Raw genomic sequence first — 18,803 nt, forward strand, 5'->3', positions numbered from 1 at the left:
TGCCCTTCGACACGAATCGATTCGACCAACTTTCCTCGGCAGTCAATGAATTGGACAATCTTACAGCAAACAATTTCTCGAAACGGAAAACTTTGTCCGGCCAGCTTTGCTTCCATCCGCTGCGAAAGCCCTTCGTTATCCCTCCGCCTAAGCCCGGAATCCTCAAATAAAAGTAATAACTGGAACGTTCCTTCCGGCAGCAGAATCGGGGCTTCAGTTTGTGCGATAGAAGGAAGAGTAAGTAAACTATCAAATTGTACAACCGTTATAGCTCTAAGAAGGGAAGCAGCCTTTTCCCCTACCGCCCGCCTCGGAACATCATTAAAAACAACTACCCCGCAGTACTACTGTGCCGTTTTGTTTCAGCTGTTTCGCCAAATTCACGGTGCCTAGCGATTGCTTACTTAATTATGCATTAAAAATGTTTATGAGCTGCTCGCAGCTAACGAGGAAACTTTGCCAATAAGCATAATCGGGACTATCCTGCTGCTACAAGCGCTCAATAGCTCAAAACGGTTTTCCGTCTTCTCAATCAGTTAGGCGATTTAGAAGGCTGGCATTTGGCTGAGATTTTCCAAGAGCTTGTCTTACGTCTGCGCGAACGTCAATCAATTGTTTCAGCTTTGAAATCAGTGAGGGAATTTGAGAAACAGGATTACAAGAAGGACCGGAGTCAATGGGGCACATGAAATTTTCATTGAAAAAAAGATGTATTTAGCTTATACATGTTCTCATCCATTGTTTATTGCATGTATTTAGATGGATAAAATAAAATTGTGCTGAAATACCAGGCATCTCCATTAACTGACACTGCGACGGGGGTGCTTAAATATTTAAGCGACCGTCGGAAGCTCTAAGACGATTTTGACTGGATGTGCTCTCAGTTCTTCATTACGCGACTTCCGGAAGGTTAATAAAAAAAATGGGTGGGGAATGACAGAGACATAACCGAAGTGAAGTAGAATACACTTTAGGCTGTTAATACAAATGCTGCAATTTTTACTACCTTCTGAAAGGTTGTATTAAAACGAATTATTTCGGCATTTCTAATCGAAATATCGAAATATCGGTACACATACATCGAAATCTAAAGTATTCAAACATATTCGAAGCTATAGATTCTCATATTGTAACCCTGAAAAACGCATTTAATGATAATGAAACAATTCGTTTGGTAATATCAGAAAATTCAACATAACTTTATTTCGGTTGTTCCATTAGAAATATAGAAAAAACTTATTTTTATAAAACCTTTCAGAAGTTAAGTTAAAATTGCAACATTCGTATTAACAGTCTAAAGCGTATTCTATTTCACTTCGGTTATGTCTCTGACATTACCAACGCATCTTTTTTTTCTCAACATCGTTTTGCCTGCCAACAAATAAATATTCTACTTCAAAACGCGGCTTGTATCCGAAATATGAAACGTGTATGCCAAAAGGTTCATTACCCTAGGTACCTACAAACCGTGATTTACCAGTCCAACACACTCAAGCATTAGTAATGTGATCAGCCAACCAAGAAGAGAGAACGAATATCAAATCAAAAATGCGAGTGCAATGGTCGCCCTGAAAAGGACGGGTTGGTTTTTTCTCTGCATCGCTTCACCTGCCAACAAAGAAAGACTAAATTCGGCGCCTTCTTTTCGGTCTTCTTTTGCAATAAAATGATGGGGCTGGTCATCAAACAAAAATAGTTTACTTCCATCGTCAAAGTGGTGGAGTTTCGAAAGAAAGCTAGTCTGGCTCGCTTGTAACCGAATGGTACGGACCAATCATGGCGCAGATAATAACTGCTTTCATAAAATTCACCATTTCCGTTATTTTCAGTAATTTTTCATTCTACAAAATTAGTTACAAAATTGCCGTACATATTTCCAATTAGATGGAGTACGAAACCAAAAGTTTTCGTTCAGTACCACAGCAGATATCCATGTTCAAAAAATCGGATCAATTTTACGACCGAAAAACCTATGTTGAAACGTTAGAAGCATTCTACTTCAAAACTTGTTTTAATCCTCCTAGTGATGCAATTGTGCCGTTCTCATTTATCCAAACTATGATTCAATACAAGCACACGACAGCCACATCCCTGTTGAGCGACATGTTAACAATGGAAATGAAAAAAAATAATTAACTGAATCAGCATGGGTTCAATACATATTGTCTTCATGCTACCATATCTCTAGAATATGCCCGGATCCCCGAATTTCCGGAATTATCAATAGTAGATAATAAATTCAAAAAAACTTTAACTGGCCATCAGTGGTCTAGACCTGGAAATCGAGGTAATTTGATGTCAATTTTGAGCACCTCTGGGGTTTTACGATTCTACTGGTTTGTATGGGAAATTCCTATATGATTGGAGCAACCAACCTGTAACTCCAGAACCAAAAGTCGGACCTGAAAGAAATTCAATAGCATTTTGAATGCTATTTGAAATCAATTTTGAAAATTTGCTGAGAAATGAGTGAGACATTAACTTAGGAACTTGGAAAGTACCCCGCGGTTATCGAGAATAGGGGGCAATTTTGTTCCGATTTTATCAATATTTCGTCAGCCTAAAATACACCACGACGTTGATAAAAACGAGTTAGCACTGTATTTTAACAACAAAAATAATGTTCGGATTATGAGCATATCAATTATCTATTTCATATTCTGATTCTTGCAACCGATTCATTGATCCTTGATTCAAATTGCCTTTATTTAGAAAACATAGGATACTCTCGGTAGAATTTGAAAAAGGCAAAAATAACAAAATCTTTCCTTTTTCAAGTTATCGTGTACTCGAAGACTAACTAAACAACTACACTAAAAACTATACTTCACAGGTCGCATCGCTTGCCTTGTACCTTTCTAAACCTCCACGACACCCATGGAAGAGTCTGATGGATCCTTGTCCTTCCGTTAAGTAGGTGGAGCATCAACACTTCCCATCTACCTTATGCTTTATCCTTCCCTGTGAACGATAAACATGGAGGTGACCTGCAATGGTGGCTATCATACTGTTGAGGATTTAATATGGGTCGGATTGGTATGAATTCCTGCTTACCATTTCCTAAACAGCTCTTATTAGGTAATCAGCAGTCAAACATGATGAAGCCAGTGTGCAATCCGCCAAAATCTTCATCACAACGTAACAAAACGCAAACGATTAATTGATGCTTGATCTTTGGTTCCTGATCCTTAACCGTTGGTCCTGGATCCTTAATTTGAGGTTCCAGGTCTTTGATCCTTGATACTTGATCATTGACCCTTGATCCTTGGTTCTTAATCCTTAGCTCTAGATGCTCTGTCCATAATCGTTGATGTGTTATCTTTGATTGCTGATTATTAACCCTCGACCATTGGTCATTGATCATTGGTCCCGGATCCTAAATCCTCGATCGCCGTATTTGGTCCTGTACCTAATTGATCAATGATCCATATTGCTAGATCCTTGAACCATGCTCCTGGATCCTTGATACGTAGTCCTCGTTCCTTGAGTGTTGATCTTTGATTGTTGATCTTTTATTATTAATACTTGAACCTTGAGCCTACAGTCTTCAACCTAGCTCCTTTGTTCGTGATTTTGGTGCTTGATCCTTGGTTTTCGATTGTTAATCCATGATAAAAAGTCATTGATCTTTGATACTGGGTCCTTGATACATGATCATTGGCTATTGATCATAGTTTCTTGATACTTGGTTCTAAATCATTGGTGCTTGATTTTCGCTTTGTAGTCCTCGATCCGTGGTTCTTGACCATTGATATCTGTCCTGGAATCTTTGAGTTTTGGTTCTTAATCTTTGATTTTTAATTCTTGATCATTGATCATTGAACATAAGTCTTTCTTCTCCCTGGTTCCCTATCCTTGATCCTTGCTCTAGATCGTTGATACTCGGTTCTTGATCCTTGATTATTACACCCTTAGTTCTAGATCCGAAAATTAAGATCGTTAGTCCTTAATCTTTAATTATTGTCCTTGATTCTTGATCGTTGACCTTTTATGATCTGATGCCCCTCGATCTAAGATTATTGATCCTTAGGCTTAAACCTTGACCGTTTGTCATGTTTTTAGTCTTTGATTCTTGCTCGTGGATTTTTTTGTGGTGAATGCTTCATTGTTGACCCTTGATCGTTTGTCCTTAATCCTTACTCTTGGTCTTTGCTCCTTGGCTTTTAATCCCTGACTTTTGATTTTTATACTTGCTCTTTGATCCTTAATCGCTGGTTATGATCGTTGATTCTTACATTTTTATCCTTGGACCTTTTTACTTAACCCTTGATCCGTGGTCCTTAATCCATTATCGTTGTTGTTTGCTCTTTGATGTTCAATCCTCGATACCGTAAACCGGGGTGGCATTGATCACTTTTCGAAGTAATCATTACATATTTTTAGACGCAACAAATTTCTTTCAAGTTTAATCTTTTTAAACCATGTACTGATGTATGGAGAACAAGATTGGATGGTTTTACCTAAAATTGTCCGCTTACAGCTATTTTTTCAAAAATTATTTCAAGTTGAAATCCGTTTCCGTGTTCCAGAGTGACTTTGATAACCTGCATGTTCAGCCACATTAAATTATTGATGTCAATGTTTTTCATTCAAATGTTTGCTTAAACTAATTCTGGAAAGATACTCATACAGATGTTAATTGGTATTATACAAAGTAATTCAATGTACTTAAAATTCGAGTAACCAAAATTCGTATAATTTGTGTCCAACTAGAATAAAAGATTCTGAAAACCTTTAAAACTGCTAAAATTATTTTATTTCAGTGCTTTATCAATGTACAAAAAGTTTCATCCATTTTAACACGTTGGAATACTGAACAATGAAAAAAATGTTGTGAATTTTGGATTAGAATAATTTAAAATAATTGCCAACTAGTTTTACAAAAAATGTATTTAAAATAAACAATCTCTTAAAACTAAATTTGGCATATCCCAATCTAAAGGAAAATAAAAACTCGCTTGTAATTTATTACTTTTGCTCTAATCTGAGATTAATTTGTTTTATAAAAAATAGACACTTTACGAAGCTTCGTAAAAATAAGGTAAAGTCAAATTTCGGTTTTTTTAAGTTTTTGTACCCCAAAACCGAACAATATACTCAAAAAGTATAACGAATCAGTAGTTTATATGTTTAGAGTAAAAATTATTCTAAATTAAAATGATTCGGTCGACTATTCTGGTTTAATAAGCGATCTACGAAAAAATTTTGAGTGATCAAAGTCACCCCGGTTTACGGTTTAATAAACTACTATTTTAATCATTGCTCCTTGGTCCTTGATCCTTGAATATTGCTCATTGGACCCATGGTCCTAGGTCTATGATCCAGTATCTTTGATTCTTAATCTTTGACGGCTTTTGGTTATTGATCCTTTATCCGAGATCCTTGATTCTGGTTCTATAATTCTTAATTTTTAATCATTAATCTTCGACCCTTGCTTTTGTTCGTTGATCTTTAGCGCTTGCCCCCTGGCAATTTATCACTGATTCTTAATCCTTGGTTCTAGGTACTTATCCATAATCCTTGTCCTTGAAAATTTAAAGTCGGTGGTCCGTAATCCTTGATCATTAATACAGTGAAGACCCGCTTTTATCAGCCCCTTGGCGAATTTTAAACTTATAAAACAGGGACATTGATAAAATCGGGACATATATTTTTCTGTCTTTTTAATAAACCGAAGCTCTTAAAATATTCTTCTTTGGTCCTTAGATATAACCTCGCAACCTTTTCTGATTATTTACTTTAAGTTCCCCCTTAATTAATGTTTTGTTAAATTTTGACAGTGTAAAATTTAACAAAACATTAATATATTTATTTTTGCATTTTTCGGATATCTAGGATAAGCAAGATATTCCCAAGAAAGGATTTACTCGAATTCAACTTGGTTCATCTGTTAGAGCCCATCAAACTACCAACTATCAATTTTCATATGAAGCTAATAAAATCAGGTCAAAAAGCTGATAAAATAGGGGGTAGATAAAATCGGGTGCTGATAAAATCGGGTCTCCACTGTATATCTTTGGTGCTTGTTCCCTGAATCATGGTTCCAGTTGGTTTAATACTTGACCATTGGCTTCTAATCCTTGGTGCTTGATCCTCGATCCTTGTCACTGATGCGCCTTGGTCCTAAATATTGTTCCTTGATTTTTAATCCTTGAGCTTGTCCATAACCCTTGTTCTTGATCCTTGATTCTTGGTTGTAATATTTCATCTTTGATGGTTGAAAACTTGGATCGAGATTGTTCAATTCTTGACCATTGAATGTTGATCCTTGCTTCACGATTCTAGATCCTTGGCATTGATCTATGCATCTTGGCTCTAAATCTCGATCCTTGATTTCTTATCCATGATTCTTGCTTCTGGTCATATACTGGGTCCTTAATTCTTTAGACACACCCCTAAATCCTTTATCCTTGATTATTAATCCTTGACCCTGGATCAATAGAAGCTTGTATGAAATATGCTCATCATTTGTCTTCATATGATCTTGCATACGTCGTACATGTTGGCATTGTCGTAGTGCACAAAATTTGCCTCAATGAACAACTCATGAAATAAAGAATGGAATTGATTTGTCTGTGAGCTGGTGCAAGCAACTGAAACAAATCGCAGTACTAATGTAAGCAACCGTATTCTAATATTTACCCTGTCCAAAACGTCCAAAAATTTTCAGAAATGAGGGAAAATCGTGACTTTGATAACAAGCTTCTTGATATGGTCTTCTAATGCTAAATTTGACTCATGTTGCAGTCTCTCGCCGAAGTCATACAACTGGAGCACTGTAGCTAAGAAAAGAAGTGTTTCTAGTGATAAAATGAGTTATTTCAACTGTTCGTAATACCTACCGTACATTACACCTCATCTATTTAGTTATTACAGTACTTTTTACAAACGTAGAAACTCAAGACAAAATTTCTCGAGAATGTCGCTTACTATATTAGAATAAAAAAACACGTGTCGAATATTTTTGACTGCTAAGCAGAAATATTGGTGACAAATTTTGCCCTATATATAAAATCTATCATTGAGTGTACGGGAAGATCTATATGTATATCTAAAACCTAGATAGTTTTTTCATATTTCCAATTGAAAACGCTCGAGTGCTTTTTCAAATAAACGCATCCAACAATGACATACTATCATTGTTTGATTTCTCTTTCTTTTATTATGGCGTCACTATAAAACACTCCACTTTAGCAGTACAGTACAGATCGAAAAACGATGGTTTTCACTAGCATATTATGCAACGTGTTGATGTAAATGTTAGACCGATCGAGTAACAAGTAAGTAAAGAGAGTTTTTCATTGTTGGATAAGCCTGTTTGAAAAAGTACTCGTGAACGTAATAATTCCAATTTCTATATTAGCTTCCAAATAACTATCATCTTTGTGTGTGCGTGTAAGACAGCAAGAAATTTAGCATACCTGTGTATTTAATATTTATATGTAAAATAGAAGCTAACAAAATGCCAACAACTCAGCAACTGAGTGTCTTTGCGCTCTTTGACTAACGATTCTTATTTCTCTCTTTCCCATGCACTCTAGCGACTACTAGCGAGAGCGACCGATCGCCATCCAGCCAGTCAGCAGTTGTTGTGATCAAAATGCAAGGCCAACTAGTTCGAAAGTTTTCTTCAAGCGTCGTATGTCAGTACGGATTATTAGTTTGAAAGTTTTACCACAGAAAGTCGTTTGATTTTGTTAACTACGTGTGAATTTCGAGCGCGTTACCGCTACCGATATCAAAAAAAAAGAAAATTGTAGTGTTTCCAGCAGTGCGATTCGATGCAATCGGGGGATACCTGGTCGTGTTTGATCATGTTCGATCGAGTTGTAGATTCCAATTAGAAAGCACCAGAGGAAAGGCCAGCGATTGTGATCGGTAGTGCAAAGCGAAAATTTAACTGATGTAGTGAGAATTGCAGTTCGAAAGAGAGGCGTGTTCGTGTTGGAAGAAGCTTCGTTCGCTCTTTTGAGGAGGAAGCCATTTTGTTCTTCCGCTGCAAGCGCCCAGTAGAATTAAATGCAAATGTGTGTGTGTACAGAGCAGTGAGTGTTAGCCATCGTTCAGCTGAGTTCCAACGTACCATCGGAAGCTGCGCATAGCGCTTTTTTGCGAGGCGGAGTGTATGGTATACATTCAGTTTGCAAGATGTGAAGGGTTTCAAAGCGCTATAGTGGTAAAGAAAAGATTTACAATTTATTATCCAAGTGAAAATATCACTGTTTATCGTTTATAAAATTGTTGAGAAATAAATCGTAAATATGTAAAAATACCAAAAAATGTGGTTCAAAAATATTGGCTGCAAATTGTAATATAGTGAAGCTTGTGTATTAAGTCGATAATCAAATGCGAATGAGAAGTTTCAAATAGTGTAGTGTTAATCCAAATGGAATAGGTAATGATTTTTTTTTCGAGCAATTGATTGAGAATCATCGGGACTGTTCGATTGGTGAGTGTTTTTTCAATCATCTGTTTTACTAAATAATTAAATTTCTTGAATAAACTGATAGATCAAAATATATTCCCGAGTAAAATATTACGTTGCATCAATTCGAATTTGACAACTAGTTTTAATTCACACGAAGGAGTATTTGAATACGAAATTAGTGTCTAGTCAGGGAAGTCACAACACAGAATCCGGATCTACTATTTATATATTTTTTTTAATTATTCTAAGTCGTACGGTTTTCACAAGTTAAATCTGCATTCTTTATCGTAGAGGCTAATGTATGTCAATAGATGTCAAACTTCGTTCGCAGATGGGCAAACATTGCTACATCTAAAATCTACTCTGGAGTGCAAAATCTCTTGCGATAAGGGAAACACTCTCAACTGACTCAACTTATAGGTGCACAATGTCACGCCTCGTAGCTGTCAGCGTAGATTTTTAAACACAACATCGACAGTCGAATGAAGTCAGTAAATTACTGTTACGTTCAGAAATAACTCGAATTTCCAACCAATAACGTACGAACAATCTCAGGTCTGCCTATATAAGATTCATAACAATAAATTCCTATTTGTTATGTCGACAACGAATAACGGACATTCTTCATTGGTGAATTCATGTGTTTTCGTGGTTCCCGCTTCGACACTGACATACATCAACCTACAGTTCCTAGTTGGTGCGGGAAACAGTGCAAATGGCACGTCTCAGAAACTTCCTGCCAACAGTCGTCGTCGAATTATGCAAAACAGCTTGACCATTACCCAGGACCCGATCTGGCGTGGCCCGACCCGGGTCAGCCGTTATGGTGTGAAACGTTTCTCCGTCTGTCATAAAAGTAGCCGTGCGAAACGACAAAGTCGTAGGAACCGAAAGAAAGGAAAAAGTGAAAAGGCATGAAAATGCGAAAATTCGTCGCCAGCCAGGCAGGCAGGCAATCACCATAGTTCAAATAGTTTGGGATTCAGCTGTCCAGGAAGAGAGTGGGGGTGTTTTTTTTTCTGTGGGATGTTAGGTGGGAAGTTTTTTGGCTCAGATCGCAATCCCCAGGGGAGGGATTTTATGAGTGAACAGCTAAAGTAGCTGATTGTGGAGAATACTCCGGGCAAAGTTTTTCTTCAGTTTTGACCGATCGCTTAGTTGTGATGGGAAAGTTCCGCCGTTGCGTGCCATGGGAAAACAGGTTTTTGCTTTTATTTTTTCCTCATTTCATAGTTTTTTCGTGGGCTGGTCGAAGCTGAAATCCATATCTTTTGCGTTTAAAAGATGTTTTAATAGAGTTCGTTATGGATACTAGCTACCTGTTAGAGAAATAAATGGAAATCGTGCTAGACAAGCTAATATCTGGCATTCTTCCCATCTTTTACCTGACAGTATATTTTTACTACAGAAACCAGATATATTAGCCAATACAATTTGTGTTGACATTCGATTGAAAATTCATTACACATATTCAGCGCACTAAAGTTTGCATATGTCAATAACCATTGTAGCCAAGTTTTCACGCAAGGTGCCGAATCCAAATTAGTGGAATTATGCTATCTGATGGTTGCGCCAGCTAGCGGAAAGTTTATACATGCTAATGTCATTTCAAAACTGTCGTCATATTTAAATGTCAGTTATCAGAGCTGGTACACCCATTTTTTCGTGACTTTCCTTTTCCTTGTATGTACTAACATCCAAAAGAATTGGTAGGCGTATTTGTGCCGCCCTGTACCAAGGGGTCAGTCGTGTGAATAAAAAACCGAATACGAATAGCGACTATGGCGCTACTTACTCACTCTGGGTACTCATGAATTTCAATTGAATTAAGCTATTGTGATTGTAAAATCATTGCCCATCCTCGGTCAGTTTTGGATATTCCGGATGAACCATTATATTGGTCAAGTACTGAATCAGCTGAATCGTATCAAGATATGATCAGGATCAGGATTAATTTATAAATCGTTTGAATTGTATAAATATGGGACCTTCATGGCATTCAATTACAAGCTCAAAAATGGGCATTATAAAAGAGTTAGAATTTGGTCATTCTGGGGTCAGCTCTGGCATCCTGGACGATGTCACGAAAGAATCTTTGTTATATTCTCGTCAGTTTGGGAAGAATTTTCCTTTTTTGCAATTTTGGAACATTCTTAAAAATTAGAAAGCAAATGGAGATATTCTTAAGGATTTTTGCAAAAGTTTCACAAAATCAAAATTCAACCCTGAGGTATGACCAATTCGATGAGCCGATCTTTATCATATGTCTTTAGTCTTTCAAGATATATAGGGTGTTTGGTTCATGATTAAGAACCTCTCGAGGGGTGATTGACTATCAAATTTGGAGAAAAAAATCGTTCTACACATATCATCAAATCCTAACCGTTACATAGTTATTGAACTTTTTGTGTAATATGCTTATTTATCTTAAAATATCTCTAACTCGAAAGGAATACTTTGTATTTTAAATCTTTTAGTTCCATTGGAAAGGTGAGAAAATTTCCTATTGAATGGTGTCCTCATATTTTTCAGCTAATTAGTTTTAATTACCTTTTAGCTGTAAAAACGTTAAAAATTAATGTTTTGATGCGGTTTTTGTTGATTTTCTCAAAATAATGAATTATAATAATAGAAATATCTATTATTCAAAAGTTTGGTTTTAGGACGATTAATAATTTGTTCTTCAACATCCTATTCTTATCTCTTCTCGTTTCTTTGTAATTTCATTACTAAAAATTTCTTGTGACGACTCTAGTCTAAAAAATATGGTTTATATAGTTATTTCCAAGGTTTCATTGGAAAGCTGAGCAAATTTTCTTTCGATGTATGTACAAATATCTCTTAATTAAGTGTACTAAATGACTTTTTACTAGTAAAATAACTTAAAATGAGCTTTTTTTTGAGTTTTGTAATTATTCTAATTATTAATCAACTAAATTTATCGTAACTATTGTTCATTTGGTGCCCCTTAACTTTCTCTATAACTCGTTATTTGTAACTTTATCCCTATCGCTTTTCATTTCGCTGCAAATTAATAGTCAACACAGCATGACCTCACCACAAATGTAATAAGCTCGAAAACGTTGTTTTTGCATATGAAACGATGTGATAAAAACGATTTTGCGTCGGAACAAAAAGAGATAATTGAATGGAGTCAACGAAAGAATTGTAGAACATACTGAGATGCATATTCAGGATCGCACCCTCGTACCTGATTTTCACCTCAATACCAACACCATTCGGACTGCTCGTTAACTACCAGCGAACATGTACTTTGTCTTGTCAGAGTTTATTAATGATTTTTAATATATTCACGATTCAAAATCCGTACCCATGAATTAGTTCACAAAATCATAAAATATTATGCATATATTCGTGAACTGGTTCATGATTCCGAGTACATGATTCATGATCTATCTTGCTTGCTTGTGATATTTAGCAGATTTCCCTAATAATTTTCAACTTCATGCTACTCTACACACAGCCATGAAATTTTTACGTGAACTATTTCATATAATTTGGGTGCAATCATTTTTGTTCCATGCACTTAATATCCCGTAGGGTAATGAGCATATTTTCGTTTTGTTTCTATTATCACCCTACCCATTTGAAGCCGTTGATTAGAGCAACATCTGCCATCTTTTTTCAACACATTGAGTCAAATGGTAGGGCAACAATAGGGGCCTTCGTTATTCATTTGATAAGGTTCAGTGTGATGTCCGGACAGAAAACTAAAACTTCACTGTGCACCAATAATACATCAGAGAGCCACAAAGCGTGCTCGTGATACAGTTTATAGTACAACATATCGCGAATCAGTCACAGATTTGTGATCTAGTTCATATTATCAAGTTAGGAGAACATGGGGAGACTTGACCAGGTGTTCAGCTAAACTTTCATAACTCTCTAAAAAAGTTTTCAATCCTTCAAAACTCATTGAGATATGATGTGCAACGGTATTGTGCGTGTTCATGATTTTTTGCAGAATTTTGAATTTATTTTTGCAAAAGTTATAAAAGTTTTTCTGTGGACGTTTTTTTTAATGGCCTGGGGAGACTTGACCAAGTGATTTTTAAAAATCAGGACAAAAATAATGACATAAAACATACTGAAATCTTTTTTTTCCATATTGTTGAGATCCTTAGGTAGCAGTAAAAAATATAAAAGGGTTGCGCTTCGCAAATTTCGATTTTTTAAATACATTTCCTTTTAAGGATTATCTGTACTGCTTACACTGCATGTTCACACGTTACGAAATTTGCCATATTAATGCTAATTTTGATTACTAATACTAAAAGATATTGGCTGATGTTTGAGGTGGGATTTTTTGTGGCGTGATTAGCATTAACAGTAGATACCAAAGCATAGTAAATATCAGAAATTTTTGCATATTTTTTTCAATTTATTGCCACTTGGTCAAGTCTCCCCATAAAATCTTGGTCATGTCTACCCAACATTGGTTCTTACGTTCAATGTCGTGCAAATTTTAATAATGACTATTCCAATGTTCCGATTTATATAAAATCGTTTCACTACTTCATAAGGAATAAGATGTGTTATAAATAGTTTAAAAATAATTATTAGTCGAGTAGATATGTCCATACAAAGTTTGATAAAAAATTGCATCATTTAACTCAAATTTATTAATTACGTAATATTTTCTATAAGGAAAGGAATTTGCATTCCAAACTATTAAAATTACCTTAAGGGATCGAAACAAGCATACAAATATTTTAGAAATTTTTTAAGAACCTTGTATAATACGTCATAGCCAATAATAGAATTCTGTGCTTGGTCAAGTCTCCCCATGTTTCCCTACTCCAAGAAAAAAATCATATGCTTTTCAAAAAAATAACAAGGTGGAAAAATTACGACTATTATGATAAAAATGCTGATATCATGAACATGCATCACATTACGCCACGTGTAAAATTCGACAGGAAGCTCAGGAATGAAATCATGATAACGTGCATATACACTACGAAAACAAAAACGTGACTGAGATCTTGAAATCATGAACATAAATAACATAAACTCAAATCACGCTACACGGCCAGAAAAATCCAATTGTTAACTTTTGAAGAAAATATCACGGTAACGTGATGAGAAATTGTGAAAATCGTGACTAAGCTCATGAAATCACGAACATCGTTTAACCATCGGAACTTTTAGTCGATGTAGCTTACACAAACCAGTACGTCCCTAAATCATGAACAAGAATCATAACAAAACCTAAACTTGTCAAGGAACCCAACCAAATATTCGGATGTATCGCTAAGTACAAATATTTTTGGCGCGAATTAGTTTTTTGGAAACTCAAATAGTTTAAAAAATACGAGGTTTATAATTCAAAATAAACCTTCATAGTTTTTCGTAAGTCGTTCAACTCACAAACTCGTGATTTTTTCCGTGTAGAATTGGTCTAATTTTGAATCGTGCTGAAAGTCGAGGTCATAGCATAGTAGGTAAATCGATTGCCTTGTACGCAGCTCACCTGGGTTCGATCCCGCGTACACAAGGAATTTTTTTACGTGATTTTCTAACCCGATGAAAACAGCGAATGACCCTAAAGTAAGAACCTCTTTTTTCGGAATAATAAAAAAATACTATTTATAATTCAAAATATTAATATTTTCCTCCCAACCAATTTTATTTTCCATTTCGCATTCAAATTTCAGCGTTATGACGAACAGCGACGATGACTCTGCATGACAGAAGATAGAGCACAAAAAAACGACGGAAAGGGTTCATGTTGCCTGTGTTCCAATATTCCGAAAAGGCCTGGCCTGCTGTGCCGTTTTGCATTCCGAAACAACATTAATCCAGGGACAATGGCAAGCGATCAATTTCTTACTTTTCTACCGTGTTTGATAATTTTACATAACTCACAAAAAGTTTGTTATAAATTGAACAAAAACTTCATCAAAGACGTCAATTCATCGGCATTCCGATCGATTGTACCAACAGTTTCCTAAATCTAAAAATCTGTAATCTCGAACATGTAGAATCATTTGAACCTCCAAAGTCCAACCTTTTCAACGGATAACCTCAAAATTAATTATTGTAAATGACTTCGTTCAACGAAATGATAAATATCTGTAATCTTTTCTTTGGTATTTTGAAGACCAGTCAAACACAACAAAAAAACATAATGCTTTTGATGGGCGTGATGTGGAAGGTTTCCTTGTGCCATCATAATTCAGAAACGTTTCACATGACTGCCACATACCTACAGGCAATGCCTCATTTTCCATTTAGGTTTAGTGCTTTCATACCGTACAGCGTCAAAAGCCGGACTGCCTTGCTTCTAGTCCAGACATGATATAAAGCTACGAAGCTTCCAACGTATGTGTGCAGGTCTCGATATTTTCGGACTGTCCCCGAAACTCGACCCAGTACGGTAGAGGCAATTTGGCAGGACTTTCTTGTTGCAGAGCAACTATTTTCCTTTGAGTTACATCACAAGCGACAAGAAAGCAGTACAAGAAAATTGGCATGTTTCGAACACGTAAACTCGTTAAGCGCTCAAAAGGTGAACTTTTTCCGATTGCTTCAGTCGGGTATTATATTACTTGAATCCATTATCTATTCTAGCTTCGTTTTGTTCACATTCTATTGAGCGAATTTAGTCTAATAATTAACCGACAGTCTTATAGGAGACCATGCGTCTCCACCAATAGCAACCTTCACAAACTAGGCTTCCCCGCGAATAAATTGATTATTAATAATCAAGCTCCACCAACAGGTTAACAAACTCCAACAAAAAACTATCACTATTCCACTCACCTTTAGGGGAACACCTTCCCGTCCGAAGAATCCGGTGAACAATAATCCGTTACGTGGACAAACCGGCTGCGATTGTTCTGTCCCTGCTTGAATCGAGGTAGCAATCACTTGCTCTCACAAATCGGCACCACAGCACACAGAGCACACAAAAAGAACACTGCAAACGGTGAACTATAGAACTCGCCGCACAACGGTTGCACAACTGGACAGAGTGGCACCAGAGCGAAGGAATCACGACAGATTCGCACGACGACAGTAGCGGGAGTAGTATAGATTGTACCAAAGCAGCAAGTATTCTCACCACGCGACACGGAGCGACGAAATGCAGAAGCTTTCCCAACGGCGGAACGCTTTTATATATAGGGCAGTAATGCAACTTTTCTTTCTTCGAGTATCACGACCGGTACCTACCACCTTCTCGCAGCAAACAACACCCACAGCCACCCGCTTCGGGTAGGAAGTTTGCTGGTATATGTGTGCATGGGTGTTTGTGGGTGTGGTGGGCTAAACTAGCAGTGCCAATACCACCACCCCACCGTCAGTGGGTACAACTCGTGAGCGGTGTGCTCTGCTGCAGATACTGGATACTGGATGATACTGGAAAGGCAGCTCGGGATTTTCGGGGGAGCTCGGGTACGTTCCGGTTCGGTATGATAGCTGCTGCAGGGGTAGGTGAATTTCGCAGCGTTATCAGTTCAATGCGGGAGAACAGAGTGAGAGACTTGTTCGGGCTGGTTGCGCGGGCTGAGAGCGAAATGCTGGGTGAGTTACTTCACCCAAGTTTTTGGGGGTGCGTTCGCAGTTGCTGGCAATGGCGCAATTTTTCGGGAGTACCCGCGACAGCTTTTTTATTGTTGATTGAACGGCTGGTTTGGCTTGTTTTCTGAATGTGATTGGTAATTTATGACCTTAAGAAGAGAAAGAAGTGGAAGAGCTCCAATTAGATAGCTCAGTCACTGTCGCGTTCTGTCCAAGTTGATTAGAAAAAAACTTCTAATCCACGGATTGTTCGCTGTTTTGAGAGATGGAATGTTTTTTTTGAATGGGCATGTCATAAACTCAGTGTGATAGACGCTTATTCGAGCTTTAGTTAAGAAAACAGACAGTCTTATTCTTAAACTAAAGACCGCCATAAAACATTTTTTTGCTCTGAAAAGGAAAAAAACGATTGCATTGGATTTTAATGTTTCATGTTCCACTCATCAGTAATTGACACCAACTTGGGACCAGTCAGACGATCAATCAAAACTAAAACACCAAAATCTGGTTGAGTCAAATTAAGTTTTTTGCCCTTATGCATAAGTTGGTTTACCCATTTTTTCCCTCTACGGAGTAAAAAAAGTTGCATTCTTCCAGGCGTTTTGCTCTCAAACCAAATGGCTAGAGTTTATTGTTGCTATCTCGCGAGCAACCTAGAACTTCTGTGCTTGGATAACCGAGACATCACTCGATACCAGCAAGTTGCTTTAAGCATTCACATATGTTGTGAGAACTATTTGAATTTATCGTCTAGCTGGTCTCAAGTTAAAGTCAGTTACTGACGAGTCGATAAAATTGAAAAAAGTCAGAAAGAGAACAGTATGCTTCAGAACATTTCGAGACTCTCTACCATGGAACCAAAAACACTCTCCATCTTTATGCGGAGCCTGGCTACGACTATCTTCATATGGTGTTTAAAATCTATAAAGTTAGGTTGCTGTTCCCGAAATAAGAACCATTATCAACTGCTCTAAGGCTGAAATTATTCGAATAATGGAAGTTGCTGGAGTTTCACCAGTTTCACGGCGGCATATAAATGACAACTGTAAGGACAGCAATGATCAGACCATTAAAATAGCAATGATTCGAAATCCTACCAGGAGTATATGGAAAATGGCGAATAAGGCAATTTATATGGAAAAACGATAAGAAGTGAGGTTAAATATAATTAAACCAAATGTAGAGCTCGAATGATTACCAAGCAAGCTGTAGTCGTTAGTTGAAGTGCAATAAAAAGATTTTATACATCTTTAAAAAGAGGACTTCGCTGGTGGTGTATCGCGGAGACCGAGAAGGCTTATAGGCCTTTTTTTAGTTTTGTGTTTTTTCATACTTTGCACCTGTCCAAACTAACAATCAACCATTCAAGAAATGTTAAAGTAGAAGCCTATTAGTGTTAGTGTAGTAATAACTGTTGTTTTTAGTACGAATGTACGGTTGTTATGTCTATCTATGGGTGTGTTCATCCGAATATTTTTGAGTTAGGGAATGGATGCAGAACTGGCGTATATGATAGAATAGTGGGTAGTTTATTGTCTCGCGTTCAATTTTTACTTTCGAGGATTCATCGGTCACTTTTCTTCGGTGTTCAATTCGAACGTTCGATTAGATTAATTCAAGAAGATCATATTGTATAAATTAGGGTAAGATTAATTTACACACAGACGTGAGACATACATTTCCGATCACCATAGTATGATAAAATTCTATTAAAAGAGAATTGTCGTTAATGGTAAATAAATACCATTTGCTGGCCTTTATGCGAGCTCAAATAGTTAGATTGCATGTTACATGTGTTCTTTTCTTCTACTTCATTAATCTACTTTGTTGTGCTTCTATTAGTTTGCTTTTCCTAATAAATAATTTCGATCAATTTACACGCTTCTACTTCGACTTCTACTCTTTGCATCTTTTTAATCTTTATTCGGGATGCTATTTTCCCTTCTTTACTATATCTTAAATAAATGAAATCGTAAATTAAACCCATACTAACATTCACTAACACAACCAATTGCATATTCCCTTACATGCACTCACAAACTCTTTCATTTCAAACGTACAAACGCTCGTGACTTCCTCGATAACACAAATCTAATCACAAACTCGAACATGCAATTGACATACTTACGCCTGCTATCTCGCCAACATTAAAACACATCGGTTATTAAGCGAACGTTCTAGCACTTATAAAGTTACCAATGCTGTCTCAAACATCAACTCTCATCTCGCGCGATCATGAATCGGTCACATCCGAGCAGTGTAGCAGCCGAGACTAATGCGTTCAGATCGACAAATCAGAAAAAAAATGACGCTCATATGCACTAGACAACACGTTCCATGGCGACATGATATGGGAGAGCTAACTCTTTTCCAGCACCAGAACTGTTCACCGAAAATTAAATATCAGATTTACGGTCCGCGCAATCATTCAAGAACATACGCGAGTATGCGAATGGACACACAGTTATTAAATCGAATTTATAGATGTTACATACTTCGCTAGCACACGCGAAATACAAGCGTCCCCGCGATCGAACACGTTCACTTACAAACGCCCGAGCCCTTCGCAATGATACACAAAGACGAACATGCAATCGCGATCATTCACGTACAACTATGCCAAAAATTTCGCACAACAAAACGCACAACAACGCAACAAATGATTTAGTGAACGCTATAGCTTATAAACTGACCGACGCGGTCGCAGACGCGCACAAATAACAGCTCATTCCCATACAATCGTAGAGCCCCTACGCCCTCACATCTGTACCGTACACTCAATATCACAATCAGAATCGCAGCCCGCTGGCCTTCAGCAGTGTTTTGGTGG

At 37.0% G+C, this 18,803-nt stretch overlaps 1 protein-coding gene across 1 annotated transcript in view; it reads right to left on the reverse strand.

Moving 5' to 3' along the window:
• The window catches only part of LOC131676906 (calexcitin-1-like), a 106,234-nt gene extending 90,690 nt beyond the window's left edge, over positions 1-15,544 (reverse strand). The window contains exon 1 of the mRNA XM_058956304.1: positions 15,215-15,544. The gene's annotated coding sequence lies outside the window, so the exon portion shown is untranslated. The remainder of the gene's footprint in view (positions 1-15,214) is intronic.
• Between the last annotated feature and the right edge of the window lie 3,259 nt (positions 15,545-18,803).

The sequence above is a fragment of the Topomyia yanbarensis genome, chromosome 1 (assembly GCF_030247195.1).
Source record: "Topomyia yanbarensis strain Yona2022 chromosome 1, ASM3024719v1, whole genome shotgun sequence".
In the NCBI taxonomy this organism is placed as follows: Eukaryota; Metazoa; Arthropoda; class Insecta; order Diptera; family Culicidae; genus Topomyia; species Topomyia yanbarensis.